Raw genomic sequence first — 19,039 nt, forward strand, 5'->3', positions numbered from 1 at the left:
ACTAAACTGAACTTTCTGGAATACAGGTAAGCTCTTTTAGTAGCCTGCCCTACTTATGAGTTTACATTCATGGAATATGGATCTTTTTAATTTGAACCACACCCTACTTTTTTTTTCTTTAGTTTCCAGTCTGCAGCATTTAAAATTTAATTGCATTTACTTTTTGAATGTACTTTTTTTTTGATATGTTTATTAGGTACAAAATTCATAAGGTACAAGAGTGCAGACAGATAAAGATTTCTCCCAGCCTGGTTCCCAGGCACCCAGTTCTCCTAGGAGGCAATCAAAGTTACTAGTTTCTTTATATTTTCAAAGTGATTCTCTGCATGCACAAGCAAATACACACATGTGTATGTGTTTTACTTTTTTTAAAGACAAAAGTAACATACACTGTGGGGTGTTCTATTTTCAATTAAAGGTATATCTTTAAAAGAAAATACCTTGAAGATCAGTAGATATTAGGTTTTTTTCTCTTTCACTATTACAAAATTTCTATAGTTACATCTAATAACAGACCATCAAAATATATGAAGTAAAGGTTGCCAGAATTAAAGAGAGAAATAGTTCTACAATAAGAGTCAGAGACTTTAATACCCCACTTTCAGCAATGGATAGAACAACCAGACAAAAGATAAGTAAGGAAATAGAGGGCTTAAACAAAACAATAAACCAAGTAAATCTAACTGACATGCACAATGCTATCCAACAACAGAATCCATATCCTTTTCAAGTGCATGTAGGACTCTACAATAGACCATAGGTTAAACCACAAATTAAAATCTCAATAGATTTGATAGATATGTATCATACAAATTATCTTCTCTCACCACAATGGGAGGAAGTTAGAAATCAACAGGAGGAAAAAAGGAAAATTCACAAATTTGTGGAAATTAGTGTATCAAAGAAATCACAAGAGAAATTAGAAAATATCGAGACAAATGAAACTAAAAATGTAACATACAAAAACCATTGGGACACAGTGAAAGCAGTGCTAATGGGGGAAATTGTAGCTATAAATACTTAAGTAAATAGAGAAAGAATAAAACCCAAAGCTAGTGGAGGAAGGAAATAGCGAAGATTAGAGCAGATATAAACAATATAGAGAATTAAAAAAATGGAATCACTGAAATCAAAAGGTGGCTTTTCAAAAAGATCAACAAAATTGACAAATCTATCTAGATTAAGACAATGTGAAGACTCAAATTACTAAAATTATGAATGAAAGGGGATAATACTATACATCTATTATATGTACCCAATTAAAGAAAATAATACAAAACTTCATTGTGCCTATGTGCATGCCCATCAGTACGTATGAGTGCCTGTTTCTCTACACCTTTGCCAAAAATATGTTACCAAATTTTTGATGTTTACCGATCTGATTTGAGATGATGTTACAATGTATCTTTAAATTTCTTTTGTTATAAGTTAGTTTGTGTGAGGTTTGGGAGCCATTAGCAGTTCCTTTTTGATTAACTATTCCTTACTTTGGCAGTGTCAGGAACCTAAATTTTGAACCTAAATGCAGACATAGTGACTTCTCTCTCTGAAATTTCATGCAGCTCTTTTTGGTTCACCATTGTAGTTAGCTGAAAGAATTAAATCCCGATTTTCCCATCCAGCAAATTGGCTCTCATTACATTTTTGCCACTCTGTGGGTCTGGTCTCTAGCCACACTGCTTGCCCTTACAACTGGGATTTCCTGACTTCCACAGATAGCAGCTGACTCTTTTCGGCCCAAGTGTCTTAAAGTTCAATTCTATTGTACTTCTAATCTCTCCACCATCACTTCTCTTTTACCATGAAAATCAACTTCATAATTAAATTGTCATAAAATGACCATAAAAATCTATTCTTAAAATTTGCTGTTATATGATGTTTGTATTAGAAGGTAAATTCTTGGAGGTCTGAGTAACTAGTGTATAAATTTCAATAACTAAAGAAAAAAAACTTTTGTATTATATTTGGGTAAAATGGAGACAATAATACTTTATATACAAGGTTGTGAGAATTAGGTCATATCATATATGTATTTTGATATATTACATATACACATGTGTATATGTTTTAGTATTAAGATGTTGATGAAAATTCTTGTCCTGCTAGTACCAGGTGATTAATTTTCACCATTTATTTCTTGGAAAGCTGTTCGCTTGGGGCAAGATATCAGGCTGCGTTGGCTATTCTTGTCTATCATAGCAATTTAACCCAACTTCTGATTGTATTGTGGAATGCATGTTTCCTCCACTAGACCTTAAGCTGCTTGAGGTTGGGCCCAGGTCTGAAGCACAGTGCACTCATGTAAATATTCACTGAACTAAGTAAATATTCACTGAACAAATGAATGAGCCAAATGGATGTCCTCACTAAATTTAGGTATCTCTCTGGAAAGTTGCTGAGTAATGAGGAGGATGAAGAAGATCACACAGGACTGCATTTTGAGACACCATAATGTTTTCAGTGACTCACCTGACATTTCACTGCTTGATTGGCTTTCCTGTGTAACTCAACGTATTTCTGGATATACTTGATTTTCATAATAGTCTAACCCAAATGAGCTGGGAAGATTATAAATCTGCTGTTGCAAAAAGTAAAAATTGCACGCCTTCTAAGTGAAGTATACTTTTTTGGTGCATTTTCTGGTTTATAGTTACTTTCTAAGTAGCATGGATATCCTTAAGTCCCAGATTGGAAAATGTGTTGGGAAGACAGGTAGGCATTTGGAAGTTTTTAATTAAACTTTTTAATTAAACTTTTTATTTTTGAATGCGTATTTTTTTCTAGCTGCTACAACAAATCACCACAAAGTTAGTGGCTAAAAACAGCACAGATGTATTTTTAGTTCTGTAAGTGAGAAGTCTGACATGGTCTCATTGAGCTAATATCAGAGTATCTGATAAGATTGTATTCTCATCTGGAGGCTCTAAAGGATAATCTGTTTCTTTGCCTTTTCAAGCTTCTAGAGGCCATCACTCACATTTCCAGTCTCTTGCCATCTTCACAGACAGCAAAACCTATCCTCACATTGCATCACTTGATCTTCAAGGGAAAGAACATATTTATGACTCTCCTTACTTTCATGATTACATTGGATCTGCTCTGATAATTTAGGATAATCTTTTATAAAGCCATCTGGTTAGCAACCGTAATTTCATCTGCAATCTTAATTTCCCTTTGCCACGTAACCTAACATATGCATAGCTTTGGGGGATTAAGATGTGGACATTGCAGGGGGGTTATTATTTTGCCTACCACATGAAATAATTTTAGATTTCCAGAAGAGTAGTAAGGTACAGAGAGTTCCCATATATCCTTCACCCAGTTTCCCTTAATGTTAATATCCTATATAAAACCATAGCATATTTGTCAAAACTAGGAAATTAATATTGGTACAATAGCCTTAAACTTCATTTAGATTTCATCGGTTTTCCCACTAGTACCTTTTTTGGTTCTAGGATCCAATCTGGGATACTCCGTTAACTTAGTGGGAGGGCTTTCATGACTTTCCTCTTGGCGTTTTTGCATTAAATAGACACTGAAGTAGTCAAGTCAGTCAAAGTTATGATGACACTTGTGCCAGCAGTATTAAAGATTGGTGACTGAGGATAATACTTGGCACATTAGATGTACAATAAATTGTTTTTGAAGGACTGCTACTCCAATGCATGCTTTATATATTGTGAAAACCATTACTAATCTTACTCTGACTTATGATGTTAAACTTTACTGACAGGATTGCATCAAAGTAGAATAAGTGTCTTCTTGCTCTATAAAGCCATTTCTGAAGAGATGCTCACAATTATTGCTAGGTCATTTTGAGGTAGGTAGACTGTGTAATTTTTGGTACAGGCAAAATTATAAAGTACTTTGATTTTGGTTTTGGTGCCTGATTCTCTTTTTGCTGTAATTTTAAAATAAAATTCTACACATAATTCATGTCCATTACAGAAGAATTAGAGAACACATGGGGAAACTAATTTTAATCATGCATGATCTCATTCCCCATAGTTAATAACTGTCAATATTCTTTTAGCCCTATCCCCTTCCAAGTGTATATACATAGGTATTGTAAATATAATTCATTTATGAAAATTGGATAATACTATATATACTGTTTCTGCTCGAAATATGAACATGTATCTTTAGCCAGGGCACCTCTTTTTAACTAGGTTTCTTCTAGTTATCTTGTGTTTTAGTATGTTTTCCTGTAACTTACTGGCAATATATGCTCAGGGAACTTATTGGCAATATAAACTGGAAACGTGTATCTAGGATCTGGGTAGTGCTTTTCAGAGTGCATTGGCACATATTGACTGTATAATGTAAATATCCCAGAGCGTTATTGGGAGAAATAAACAAGATAACAGTACATACATAGCACATATAAAACAGCTCATAATGTGAGTTGTTATTGTTATTGATATTGACAATAGTTCTGTATGAGAAATATCATCATCTTGTATATATTTTAGATGAGGAAACTGGCTAAGTGTTACAATAGTTCAAGGCCGTCAATCTGGTAACCCTCAACTCATTTGACTTCAAATGTCATATTTTTGGCACCGTGCGGGACCTTGCCCTTTCTGACAATATTGCAGACAGTTTTATACCTGTTAACTGCCTCCATCAAAAATTATTTTCTGAAAGTTAGCTCTCGATATAAGGCGTTGAAAAGAACAAAGGTAAAAGAAAAAAAGAAAAAGAAAAAATGATTTTCCTGTTTCCCAATTCTTCAGAGTCCTACAAGGAATTGCTTGACTTTGGGTTATTCGGTTGGAATGAACAGGGCGTAAATCAAGTAAAGCCACCAGAATAAGCGGTGTAGGGGTAAGCAAGGACTTCAACACTAGGGCGGAGAAGGCTAACTCCTTTTTGGTTTTGCTACGTGACTTTGCCGTTGCCCTGGAGGTGCCAAGTAGGTGCAGAAATGCCTAACGCCTGAAGGACTACATTTCCCAGGAGCCCGCGCGCTGCGTACCTCGTGACCTCTCGCTGGCGCGCGCCCTGCTGTTGAGTTCCCAGCTGCGTTTTCGGCCGCTTCCCTCTTCTCTCCCCGCCTCCGGGCCTCCGCACTGACGCGGCCCGGGCGGGAGCCAAGCGGGAGGCGAGCCGGAGTCGGAGCTGGAGCCGCAGAGACGCGGAAACATGGAGGCCTGATCCGGCGTTCGCCACCTCGGCTGCGGCAGCGACCGCGCTTTCTCCTGTTCCGTCTCTGCCGCCCGCTCGTCCGTTGGTGAGCTGGAAGCAGATCTCCTGGCCGCCCGAGACAGGTGGGCTGGGGGATCCGCTAGGGCCCCAGCTCCTTGTCAGAGCAGTTAAGGGACTCCCTCCCTTCCCCTCCCCCGGTCAGCGCCGGGAGCTGAGGGGCAGCGCCACCAAGGAGGCGGAGAAGGGTCCCTTCCTGCCAGTGGGGGACGGGACCACCCTGGAAAGGCTGTGCCTGAGCTCTCCCCACCTTCAGGGTACTGTGGCACGCAGAGACGACGGGTAAGGGGGTGTGTTAATCAAGATAGTGAGAGGGTCCTCTGTCCGAGTCTGGTATCGGGAGTCGGAAGGATACCGAAGAGCAAGTCGATGCTTTGGGGGATCGGGCGATGTTGGTCTGACAGATGGGTGTGTAATGGATAAGAGTGAGCAGTAGTGAGTTTTGTTTTTGTTTTTTTTACATATACATTTTCATTGAGATGTAATTCACCTACCATAAAATTCAGTTTTAAAAGTACAATTAAAGTAAAACTCAGTGGCTTTTCGCAAATTCACAGGGTTGTCCAACTGTCAAATTCCACATTTTTGTCACCCAAAAAAGAAACCCATAGCAAACCCATAGCTATCCCATAGCAATCACTCCTTTTTCTCCCTTCCCCCCACCCCTCACGTCCCCTGGCAAGTAGCAATGGCGTTTTATATGAAGGGTGAAAGGAAGGTGGGTAGTTAGTCCAGGTGTTTGTGAACTAGGGGCAGTAGTGGGGATGGAGGGCCGTGGGGTGATAAAGCTGATAAGACGGATACCGGAAAGGGGTAGGAAAGTGATGGGATGAATGTAATAGAGCCAGCATAGGAGTACACGGGATACACTGACTAGGGCGGCAGTTAGAGTGAGATCCTTGAAAGGGAAAAGGGGAGGTTGGAGGGAGAGGTGTGTAGAGAGAAGGGGCGTGGAGGTGGTGGAGAGGAGTGTGGCCTTACAGAGGAACCAGGCGGTTGGGCTGATGAGTGCTCAAGAGACGGACTGGAGGTGAATCTGTAGGAATAAGTGTTGCTGCTGAGCATGAAATTTATGTCTCTATAGATTTCTAGAATGGTTATTCTGCTTTGCAGTTTTTACCTTATATGATCCTCTCAGACATTCAGGAGATAGACTGGGCAAATCTAAATATTTCCGTTCTGCAGATGAAAAACCAGTCTTTTAGAGGTTAGGTGACTCGCTGAAACTCATAAGGTTAGTAAACAGGGCAGAATGAGGTGGGGATTAAAGGAAAATTATTGTTGAAACTATCATTTGCAGGTGGATTAAGTGGCAGAATTGAGGTGGGACAATATTACAGGAAAGAGATTCAACTATTAAATATATTGTCTGTATTATGAGGGATAGGTCAAAGACTTTGTTTTTGTACCTTTTAAGTACAGAAAAGTTCAAACAGTGGAATAATATACCCCCATGTACCTATTACTTACCTCCAACAATTAGTAACTCTGGCTAATTTAGTTTTCTCAATGCCCTTATCCATTTATATCCCTCCTTCCAATTATTTTAAAGCAGATCATAGGCATACCATTTCACTTGTAAATATTTGAGTATACTGTATATCTGTAGAAGATTGAGTCATTCTCTTTTCATTGACCTACAATACCATTATCACACCTAAATATTAATAGTAAGCTCTTAATAGCAATATCTAGGATTTATTTTTAAAAATGTATCCATTTCTACGGCCATGTCACCCTGAACGTGCCCGATCTCCTCTGATCTCGGAAGCTAAGCAGAGTAGGGCCTGGTTAGTACTTGGATAGGAGACCACCTAGGAAGACCAGGTGCTGTAGGTGTTTAAAAAATAAATAAAAATAAATAAAAATGTATCTGATACAAGGGGAATAAAGAGTACAAACACTTTGATGTTTGACTCTGAAAAATACAGTATAATTTGTCCTAATTTTTCCAGTCAATCCTGCTATCCTGTTTTTTTAGTTAATATGGTTCACTCTACAAAAAGTTTGAAGAATTGTCACTGTGGCTGGCTTTTTAGTGGTTGGAGTTTTGTGAGGGCAGAGAAAAACAAGTGAAATATACTGCAACGTGCACAAATAACTATCATGGCTCATAATGCTGTAAATGTTTGGGCAATTTGATTATGCTTTTCTTCTCTAGGTCATTTCACATATTGTTAGAAGTTGTTTAGTGTATTAGTTTTCTATGGCTACTGTAACAATTACCACAAATTTAGTGGTTTTAAAAAACACAGATTTATTATTTTAAAATTCTGTATGTTAGAAGTCTGAAGTGGGTCTCACTGGGCTGAAGTCAGTGTGTCAGCAAGGCTGTCTTCCTTTCTGGAACATTTTGGGGGAGAATCTGTATCCTTGACTCTTCCAGCTTATTAAAGGCTGCCACTTTCCTTGGCTTGTGGCCCCCTTCCTCCTTTTCAAAGCCAACAACCTTGCGTCTCTTGTCTCTCTGACCACAGCTGTGTGATTAGATCAGGCCCACCTGGATATTTAGGATAATCTGCCCCATCTCAAGGTCCTTAATTTAGTCATATCTGCAAAATCCCTTTTACAGTGTAAGGTAACAGAATCACAGGTTCCATGGATTAGTATGTGGATATTTTGGGGGGCTGTTATTCTGCCAACCAGTGTGCTTTGGGATATTTTGTTGAGACTTAAGAAAATAAGTGATTTCCTTTGCTGCTATCAATGCAATGTAAGTGTCGTCTTTTACTTTGTAGATAATGGAAATGGTTAGTGCTGGAGAAAACTGTTCCATTTTCCTTTTTAGTGACTATAAACATATGAGAAGTACCTGTGACACTTGCAGGCTTTGGTAAAATGAGACCTTTAAAAGTGATTAAGTATAGAGGTGTCACAGCATGTAAAGTTTTTCTGTATTTTGTTTTGGTCTCTTTTTCATATTCATGTTTTTTAAAGTGTTCTGTACTTGTAATCAGAGTGTATATAATGCTCAACTGCCACTTGGAGCCATGAGACATCCTGGGGCAATGGTGGTTCCTGTGCCCAGAGTGATAGGGCAGGGCCTTTCTGTGACAGTGGGTGGTAGAGGCACCCCCAATTCAATAGGAAGATTCTTAAAGTGAGAAAACTTTCAGGAAGATGAGCTACTGTATGACTTGGGCTTGAAGCCACTTCTAGAGTTTTTCTTCTGTGACTGAGCTGGGCATGGTTGAGTGCTGTGGGCCTGAAAAGCACAGGGGCAAGATGGCTGTTACTTCACTTCCTTTCCTAGGACCAGGAGAAGACTCTGCATCTTAGAGGTAGAAGGGACTTCAGGAAGTCCTCTAGTTTGGTCCTGCTTCCTGAGGGGGTTCCACTTCCTAGCTTAGCTCTTGAGGTCTTGATTGTCTCAGGGTGCGAAGGTTCTGGCTCTCATGGTGGTGTGTTCTAGTACTGCTAATCAGTAAGTGTAAGGGGAATTGTTAAGCTTAAAGGCAGGAGTAGGTATTTATTTTCCTTAGTAAGGTTCTTAGCAGAGCTTAATGCTTCAAACTTCTGCTTATAAATTGCTTGTAAACAGTTTGTAAGTTATTCTTATCTTACTTATTTTTAGGCAGAAAAACCCCTTAAACTGGTAGGGTTGACAACCTTACAAATACGTTGTATTTACTAAAAGAGTTTATTTATTTATTTTTTTTCATTCCTTTTAGGAAGTTCGGTTAGTACTTTTTGATGTCTTATTTTTATTACATTACTTAGAAATGTAGACACCGTGGGTGGGGGTGTGTGTGGCTGAATGGCTGAAGGTAGTCAAAAGGTATAAACCTCCAGTTATAAAATAAATAGGTCCGGGGATGTGACGGTGACTACAGTTAACACTATTGTGTGATATATTTGAAAGTTGCTAAGAGTAGATCTTAAAAGTTCTTATCCCAAGGAAAAAAATGTAACTGTATGGTAATGAATGTTGACTTATTCCGGTGATCATTTCACAATGTTTACATATATTGAATCCTTATGTTGTTCATCTGAAACTAATATGTTATATGTCAATTATATCTCAATTAAAAAAAAAAACTGCAGACACCAAAAGTGACTGTAACTCTCCAATAAAGACATTGGAGGAATTAAAAAATCTTGTGTGTGTCATATGACTGATGATAATTTTCTTTTTAAGATTGAGTCAGTCACTGAATCTTGACAATTCTTCCTTCAAAATATCTTTTGCAACCTTCCACCTTCCTCTTAGAAGACTTTCAAGGTTCTATCAGTTAGGATTAGGTTTGCCTGTGAGTAACAGATGTGAAAACAATAGCTAAAACATGGTTTTTTCTTATGTGTAAGAAGGCAGATGTAGACAGTTCAGGGCTGGTATGGTGGCTCACTGCCATTAGGGACCCAGCCTCTTTCCATTTCTTACTCTGTCATCCCTAGGGTGTGGCCCTTGATTTCTGGGTCTAGTATGGTTGCTGACTTTCTAGCTAATATCCAAGCATTAGGATGGAGGATGGACAAAGAGGTGGCTGTGCTTTCTTAAGGAAGTTCCATGTAATTCAGTATTATCCAGAACTTAGTCATATGACCTTACTGTCTGCAAGAGAGGCTGAGAAATATCTCTTTTAGCTGGACAGGAATGTGCTGAGCCAAAAATTGGAGTCGTTACTATAAGGGAGGGAGGACTGGAGCCTGAGGTAGGCAATTGGCGTTTCTACCATACTTCATAATTAGTTTCTCTGTCTGTAGACTCCAGACTGTCCTACACATTTCCCACATTTCTAGGTTTGAATCCTAGTTGAGTTATTTATATGTTTTGGTGTGTTACTCAGCCTTTTTGAGCTTCAGTTTTCTCATTTGTAAAGTAGAACTAATATTTATATGCTTGTTAGAATTAAATGAAAAGAACTTTTTATGTATCTGGCAACATATACACTCTAAATACTAGTTGCTTTTCCTTCCCCTCCCTCAGGTGTCTGGATTTGGATATCCGAATAGATGTTGCAAAAGGAGGAATCGGAGATGGGCGAGGGTAGGATATAAAGTTCAGTATTGGGCATGTTGACACCCAAGGAATGATGTATGGTGGGCAGGCAGATAAATGGTCTGGTACCCACAAGACAGTTCTGGCCTAGACATAGATATTCTGAAATAATATATAGAGGAAGAGTTCAGTGATCTAGAAGACTTAGAGATGTATGCAATTTTACAGTTACAGTGGGCAGAAATATAAGACATGCCCTTTAATAAGTCTCCACGTAAAGCCTGAAGCAGCAGCTTGCTTTCTAGCCTTGTTTGCTTCCACTGATTCCCTCCCTACTCCAGCCATATTGAACTTCTTTCAGTTCCTTGAGTGGGCCCTGCCTGTTTTTGTCTTAACCCTAAGCCTTCACAAATGCTATTCTCTTTGCTTTGATAATTTTCTGAACCCCACATCCAACCAGGGCAGTCCTTCTTACTCTTCAGGTCTTAGCATTTTTGGCATGATTTCTGGGAAGCTTTCACTGGGTCTTGAATGGTTGCCACGTTATAATTTCATGTTGACTTAACTGAATCTCTTACTTGACTATAAATTCCACTCCACAATTCTTTTTAAATATAATTTTTAATTTTTTAAAAATTATAGTTGGAATACAACATTATATTAGTTTCAGGTATACAGCATAGTGATTAGAGATCTAATATCTCACAAAGTATCACCCCAATAAGTCTAGTACCCCTCTGCCCCCATACATTTATTACAATATTATCGACTCTATTCCTTATGCTATACTTTGTAGCTCTATGATTATTTTGTAACTGTCCACTTGTACTTCTTAATCCCTTTCCCCTTTTTCACCGACTCCCCCAAACTCCCTTCCATCTGGTGACCCTCAAAATGTTTTCTGTATCTATGAGTTTTTTTGTTTGTTTGTTTATTTTGTTCTTTAGATTCAATATGTTCATGAAATCATATGGCATTTGTCTTTATCTGACTTACTCCACTTAGCACAATACCTTCTAGATCCATCATGTAATTTTCCATCCCTTTCCTTTTAGTTTGTGTGTGTCTTTTAATCTGAAGTGAGTCTCTCGTAGGCAGCATAGGTAGGGGTCTTGTTTTCTTATCCATTCAGCCACACTGTCTTTTGATTGGAGCACTTAATTATTTTTCATTTAAAAAACTAGTTGATAAATATGTTTATTGCCATTCTTTATTCATATTTTTGATACATATTTTTTCTTCTTAAGTCCCTCCAATGTTTCCTGTAATACTGGCTTTTTGGTGATAACTCCTTTAGCCTTTTCTTGTCTGGGAAGCTCTTTATCTGTCCTTCAACTCTGAATGATAGCTTTACTGGATAAAGTAATCTTGGTTGTAGATCCTGGGTCTTCATCACTTTGAACATTTTGTGCCAAGCCCTTCTGTCCTGCAAAGTTTCTGTTGAGAAATCAGCTGCCAGTCTTATGGGAGCTCCCTTGTAGATAACTAACTGCTTTTCTCTTGCTGCTTTTAAGATTCTTTGTAGTTAACCTTTGGCATTTTAATTATAGTGTGTCTTGGTGTGGGCCTCTTTGGGTTCATCTTTTGGGGGGCTTTGAGCTTCCTGGGGTTGTATATCTGTTTCCTTCACCAGATTGGGGAAGTTTTCCATCATAATTTTATTTTCATCATTATTTTCCATCATTTCTTCAAATAGGTTTTCAACTTCTTGCTCTCTTCCTTCTCTTTCTGGTTCCCCTGTGACACAAATGTTACGGTTGATGTTGTCCCATAGTCTCCTTAAATTATCTTCATTTTTATGAGTTCTTTTTTCTTGTCGCTGTTCTGATTGGATGTCCTCTGCTATCCCATCTTCCATATTGGTGATTCAATCCTCCTCTTCATCTACTCTGTCGATTCCCTCTAATGTCCCTTCATCTCAGATATTGTATTCATTTCTGACTGGTTCCCTATTATAATTTACATCTCCATTTTTATGTTTTTTATCTCTTTGTTAAAGTTCTCACTGAGTTTATCTACTTTCCCCCTAAGTTCATTGAACATCTTTATAACCAGTGTTTTGTACTCTACATCTGTTAGATTGCTTGACTCCACGTTGTTTAGATCTTTTTCTGGAGCTCTGTTCTGTTCTTTCATGTGAGACATACTTCTGTGTCTCCCACTTGGCTGCCTTTCTGTGTCTTTCTATGTACTATGTAAAGCTCCTGTGTCTCCTGGTGTTAGTAGTATGGTTTTGTGAGGCCCAGTGGCACAGTCCTGAGAGGAGTCCAGCTATAGGCCAAGTGTAGCCCCAGCCCATGCCCCTCCGGGGCTACCTAGTAAGAGTCAGCAAACAATCCACGGATGGCTGCCACCCATGCTATGCTTATAATTGATTTAAGAGGCCATCCCAGAAACAGGCCTGCTGTCACCAGTGTGGGGCTTGGAGTTGCTCAGCAAGAGGCACAGAGCACGCCGAGGACACCACTGGATGTGGCTTGGGTAGGGCCACAAGTTGGGAGGGGCAGAGTTTCAGGGGGTCCTCTTGGCAGAGCGACCTACCTTTGTTAATCCAGTTTGATGATGTCTTAGGTATGGCGGTGCCGGCCTTCACACCCTAGGATAGGGGAGGGCTCAACCAAAGGTCAGTGGATACCGCCAGCACTTTTGCCCGGGAGAAAGCTGCCCGTCCCTCCCTGAAGCACAACAACTTGTGTCCCTCTGTATGTCCCTGGCAACTACCCACCCACTTCCCACCCAGCAGCTGCCCCAGTGCTGGACCTCACCACGAAAGTCTGGTCACGGCCCCTTTAAGAGGAACATCTGTACCTGCCAGCTGCACTGCTGTCATCTTTATCTCGCCTTTGTCTCGCTCAGCCCAGGACTGAGCAGCCTCACATCTCCGCCCCCTCCTCCTGTTCCACGATGATTTTTTAATTCTCTTCCTAGTTGTAGGGCTTCTGTTCATCCAGAGCCCAGGTGACTCTGCTTGCTGTTTGCACCGTGGTTTCATCACAATTTTGGTGTGATTGGAGGAGAACATGTACAAAGCCTCTACCCTCTATGCCATCTTGACTGGAACTCCCACTCCTCACAGTTTTAATTTGGCACTTAGCATTGGGCTGGCCACATAGTGGGCACTCAGGAAATATTGACAGAGAACGTGTGCTTACATAACCATAATGTGATATATCTTCAGTGTTGTTGATTTGTTTTTCAACCCCGCACTATTCTTTAGTATTTGCACATTGAGTTTATATGAATCACTGATTATGAAATACTAAAGCACATTCTCTCCAACTTATTTAAAAGTTAATTTCTTTAAAGTAATACTTGCGTATTGAGAGAATACTAGAGAACATTATAAAAAGTCAGCAGTACCCATACGTTTTAGTCTAGTCCTCAAAGGCACTGCTTTTAACTGTCTTTATAATTATGTCTAATGGCTATTTTGTGATTTATCAATTTTAGGTTATACTTATTTGCTCCTTATGGTAGATGAGGTGCTCTTCCACCTCCTCCCCCTCTTCCAGCCTTTCCAGTACAGATATATACGAATTCTTGGTTAATTTAGTGTTCAGTCTTTTCGTTATTATGACTACATAAAAGTTGCTCACTGCCAAGCTGAGTAATTTACCTTGTTTCCCTGTCCCCCTACCCCATTTACCCATTTTTCCATGAACATATTATCAATTTTTATCAAATACTTTGAAAGACCTATGGGGATTGGGGCCTAGGAAACTGATGCAAGATGTTACTCTGGCTGCTGCTGTTGCTGTGAGCAGTGAATTGTTTTTGTCCCTGTCCCAGAGGCTTCATGTGTTTGTTAGTAGGAGCATAAGGTGAATCTCAGTTGCCAACTTGACTGCGTAACACCCCTCTTTTTTCATGCTTTCTTTCTGGAACTCCTGTTACTGTTAAGACTGTCTAAATGGGTCTTCCAGTTTTCTGTCTCCTGTTTTCCATCTGTTTGTCTTCTTGTTCTTTATTATGGGAGTTTCCTTGACCTCCTTTCTATTTAATTTTTTATCCTATTTTTAATTTCAGGTGTCCTTGTTCTTCGATTATTTCTTTTTTACAACATCTTGTTCTTGGTTCCTGGAAGCAGTGTGGCATAGTGGTTTAAAGAGCGTGCTTTCTGTACCCAGCTTGCCTAGGCTTGAAACCTGCTGTGTCACTTTCTAGCTCTGTAATCTCAGGCTAGTTATTTAACCTTTCTTTGCCTCAGTTTATTCTTCTAGGCCAAGAGTTGGCAGACATTTTGTGTTAAGGGCCAGATCATAAATATTTTAGTAGGTTTTGTGGGCCAAGTGGCGAATTGAAGGTTGTTGGTACATTACATAACAAGAGAGAAAAAAATTTCCACAAATTTTTTATTGATGGATTCAAAATATAATGCTAATAATGATTGAGAATAAAAAAAAAACTTTTGTAATAAAAGTTTGCTGAAGAATGAAATCTCTTTTTTTGGCAGGGGGATAACATTTTAATTGGGATTTAAAGTTAGTATTCCTTGTCATCAAGATTGATTACTGATGTTCATATTTAATGCTGATGTGTAATGAGAGTTTATATATTTCATCTTTGAAAATTTCTTACACAGATAGGTACTGCCAGATACTGATATCAATCCATGAACATGTGGTTTTAGTAGAGCATTTTTATTGCTTGGAAGATCTGTAGAATTGTTAGATTCCTTTCTTGATATTTACCTTTTAACAAATCATTCCATTGTAGAATAATCTCTTCTAATTGAGGGGTAGGCAGAAGCTTCTTGTTGGACAGTTAAATGGTTTTTGAAATGTGGAAAGTACTTTTGTACTTGCATCGAGGTCTGAAAAATGCTGCTGGAACTATCGTTTGATTCTGGAAAACATATCTGCTGCATGCTTGTGTGGGGCTCTCAGAGATCTTGGATCTTAGTTTAACTTTTGACAGCATAGGAAGTATATAAAGCAGCTTGATATTATTTGTGATTCAAACAATGTCAATAGTCCTTGAAATGACAACAAAAACTTCAGTATAGGTTTGCATGTAAGTGCTATTTGGCTTTCTGATTTTAGGTTGAATTCATTGAGAAATATTATAGAATTTGCAGCAAAAACTAATTTCCAAAGCTATTCAGTATTCAATAATGTGGTTGAGGAGGTTTCTTCTTGTTCAGAAAAATTTCAGTCTCAACTCTGAGCTCAAAAATTTCAGTAAAACTCTATCACTGCTAAGCCATATTGTTGTGTAGTAGGACGTATCAAGATAATCAGCTATTTCTGACAAAAATTTCATGGTCTTGATTAAGTTCATGAGAGCCAATGAAGTTAACCATTGTAACTGGTTCAGTAACACAGTAGATTCAGATATTTTATGTAAAGCACCTGCTAATCGATAATACAATGGACAATGAATAGGCTTTAAACACCTTGCATTTTCATGAGGTTTGTATCTTTGTCCAGCTAAGGTCTTTTCTGCTCCACACATATTTTTACCACCATCAGTTGTTATATATTTTAGCAAATTCTACTTCAGATTATATTAAATTAGTATTTTCTCAACTTTTTTTGGGAAATATTCATGGCCATAATTGTTCCATACACACTTTTCTTCAAGCAGCTATTTTTACAGACAAGTCTTAAAGATGTTTATTTCCTCTGGACACATTTCTTTAGATTCTGTAATCAAACACAATTTAGCTTAACTCACGATGGCAAATGACTTTCCTTGATTGGTTAACAAATGAGCCATTTGGAAACTTACTTGGGTTATAGCCTAATTTTCATTTTTTATTTTGGGAAGAAATTCTGCTGTGATGAAATGCCTTGTTTTACGTTTTCTATTTTTCTTGATTGTTACTCTCATAAATTGAGAGTGAGTGCAGGGAGCTAGGGCATGTCAGGCTATTGTGATGAGTGCTTAGTTGGTAGTGTCTGTCTATACTGTATTCTTCTGGCATAGCTGTGGTGCTATTACATAATAAACATAATACTTTGACATCTAATTTGATTAAAAATAATCTGTACTCCACTATGACTTCAAAGTGTGTCATCAGAGTTTACTTTCTTGTTTTGACATGCTAGATCTCAACTGGTAAAAAAAAATGTCACAGTATGACAATACACATAGCACTTGAAATGCTGTCATTGTCACTTACGTAATTGAGATTTGTAGTGTGTTGAATAGCAGTATAAGTGGATAAGAATAACCACATATGGTCTCTTGTTTCAACTCCTCCACTCTGTTATATCACAAAAGCCTCTATAGACAATATGCAAACAAATGAGTATGGCTGTATTCTAATGAAACTTTACTATGAACACTGACATTTTAATTTCTTATCATTTCCACATGTCACAATTATTTTTTCCCAGCCATGTAAAAATATAAAAAATGATTCTTCAGGCATCAGGCTGGGTTTGGCCTTTGGACGATAATTTGCTAACCCATGATCCAGGCAATAAGAAAAACAAAGAATACCACTACTTCATAGGTTGTGGTAAAGATGTAATGAGTCAGTATGTATAAAGCACTTAGAATAGGGCCTGGGGACATAGCAGTTGCTACAGAATGTTTACCTTTATTGTTTTTATTATCTCCCTGAGGATATTTTAGTTTTTAATTTTTTCTTCTCTCAGAATCATTCGTTTTCCTTTCTTTGATTTCTTTTGGTTTCTTCATTTCACGTTAGAGTCTTTCCAAACAAGTGTAATCATTTTTGCTTGTCCATTCTTACTTAAGAACGAGACTCCCAAAATTGATAAGCTGTCTCTGTGAGTGGATTTTGTTGAGTGGTGGGCATTGCTGTAGGTGGCTACCCAGTTTTTTAAATGGGGTTAGTCCCAAATATCTGTATCTTTTCCCTGGATCCCCCTTCAGTTTTTCTTGAGATGAATCATCCAGTCTCCTGCCTCGGAGGCTGGGAAACCCACTGTGTAACTAGAGCAAGCACACTTTAACTTCATGCTTTTGTTTTCATCTTCCACCTCATTACCCTTCCCAGCCTTGGCTTCAGAGTCCAGGCTCCAGTCAGATTTCTTTGGAGAGCACGCATGATTTCCTACTCGGTGGTAGGGGGAGACGCACAGGTGTTAGCCCTGCATCTTGCCCCTGTCTTCTATGGTGTTTTCTCCAGCTCTTTTGCCTTCCTAGAGTTCCATGGGGGTGGACTGGTTTGCTTCTTGTTAGTGTCCCCGTTGGCAGATAGTTAAGTTGGGATGTCCTCAGCTCTGCTGTTTCATTTACCACCCTCTGTCACCTTTCTATTTCCCACACCTCTGATTTTGTATTTGTGGGCTTATATCTTTTTATTTTCATTACTCTCATTTCACTGGAGTGGAATACTCAACTGTACTTAATATAGCACTTGGAACATAGTAACCTTTTAGGGAATGTTCCATTGCTTGGTGGACTCATGGCACCTGTGGTGTGTAACATGGCCTTTGGCTGGTGACCATTGCCCACTATTTCTCTGGTGTCTTGTTTCAACTATGAGGTTTCGCTTTAAAGTCTCTTGATTACAGATGATGTGCATGTATGTGTGTTGTGTCTGTGTGATTTATGGATGGATTTTCAACCTAAGTTGGGACAAAGTGTACTAGGGTATCATTTGCATATTTTGAGAGCGTGAGGACAGAATTTGAATATCATGGATTTTCAGATCTCCTAATGTTTACTTTCTATTTAAGGCGTATTAAATCAGGAGACAGTGAATCAGTACATATAAAAAGATATTTAATTTTATGTATATATAAAATATTTCACAAAATACAAAATATCGAGTATATAATTTCTTGTTCAAAGTGTTGTTTTCACCCATGATGGTAAAACTGAGTTGGGGGAAGTGACTGATTGAAAAGTTAAATAATAGTATAAGAATCAGACAGCACAACAAGGCATTATTAGAAGGGTAGTTACATTCCAAGTGAGTGGTGAAGATAATGAGCATCCTAGGATTACAGAGAAAGAAAAGAGATCACTCTGCTTAGTGAATACAGTTTAAGATGCTGTGGGACAAATGTGGAAGGCAGGTGTGAAGGCAGGAATTGAGGTTCACAGACCACTTGTATCAAAATTACTGTGAATGCTTTCTAGAAAATGCAGATGCCTGGGCTCTACCCTGACATTCTGAATTTTGGGGGCCCAGACATTTGCATTTTTAACCACATGCTCCTCAGGTGTTTTTAAATGTACATTTAAGTTTGAGAACCACTGGTTTGGAGGGTAGTTGGAAATAAAGTTGGAAAGTGACCTTTCAAACTGCGAAGGGTCTTGAATGTCAGTGTTCTGTTTTTCAGGTCATGAATCATTGAATGTTTTTGAGCTGCTGAATGAAATGATGGAAGTGGTACTTTTACTAATATTAAAAATAAACTATCTTTTCCCTTTTATTCGGGTAAGCATACTCTGTGCTAAGTCCTTTACACAGTGCTTTGCATGGACCATCTTGCTTTATTGAACCTCAGAAAATCTTGAGTTGTTAGTACTGTTGTTTTCCCCATTATACAGTGAGGTTTTTTAAGTGATAAAATGGAGATTCATACTGACTCTGCACAGACTTAGTAGGGTCTTTCTCACATTAGAACTTTTGGTCTTAATTGCAGCGCTGGACTGAATTGCCTGTTTTTGTTTGTTTGTTTGTTTTTAAAGAATAATACAGTAGTGGAGTGAGCAAAGTGAATCAAAGTGGAGAGATTGGAAACAAAGAAACCTGGATACTGTTGCACTAAGTCATATGAGGTTACAGAAGCCTGTCTAGCATGGAGGCAGCCGGAATATAAAGGAAGAGACCAATTTGAAAGACGGTATGTAGAATTGTAGATGCTGAGAAGAACCCAAAGGACTTGTCAGTGTCATTGGAGAGTCATCCTAGCAGAGTGGTAAAGACCGGAGAGTCTAGAATTAGATTGCCTGGGTTCAGATTTTAGC

The 19,039-nt window shown here is 38.5% G+C and overlaps 1 protein-coding gene and 1 pseudogene across 7 annotated transcripts in view; both read left to right on the forward strand.

Annotated features, from left to right (window-relative positions):
* Positions 1-4,957: 4,957 nt before the first annotated feature.
* The window catches only part of DYM (dymeclin), a 261,639-nt gene continuing 247,557 nt past the window's right edge, over positions 4,958-19,039 (forward strand). Inside the window, exons 1-3 of one of the 7 annotated variants that reach the window (XM_015595751.2) lie at positions 5,277-5,487; positions 18,409-18,506; positions 18,761-18,915. The gene's annotated coding sequence lies outside the window, so the exon portion shown is untranslated. The other 6 variants (XM_006919912.3, XM_015595752.2, XM_006919910.3 and 3 more) reach the window with 6 other exon arrangements.
* LOC112469512 lies at positions 6,926-7,044 on the forward strand (annotated as a pseudogene).

The sequence above is a fragment of the Pteropus alecto genome, unplaced genomic scaffold, assembly GCF_000325575.1.
Source record: "Pteropus alecto unplaced genomic scaffold, ASM32557v1 scaffold146, whole genome shotgun sequence".
Taxonomy (NCBI): domain Eukaryota; kingdom Metazoa; phylum Chordata; class Mammalia; order Chiroptera; family Pteropodidae; genus Pteropus; species Pteropus alecto.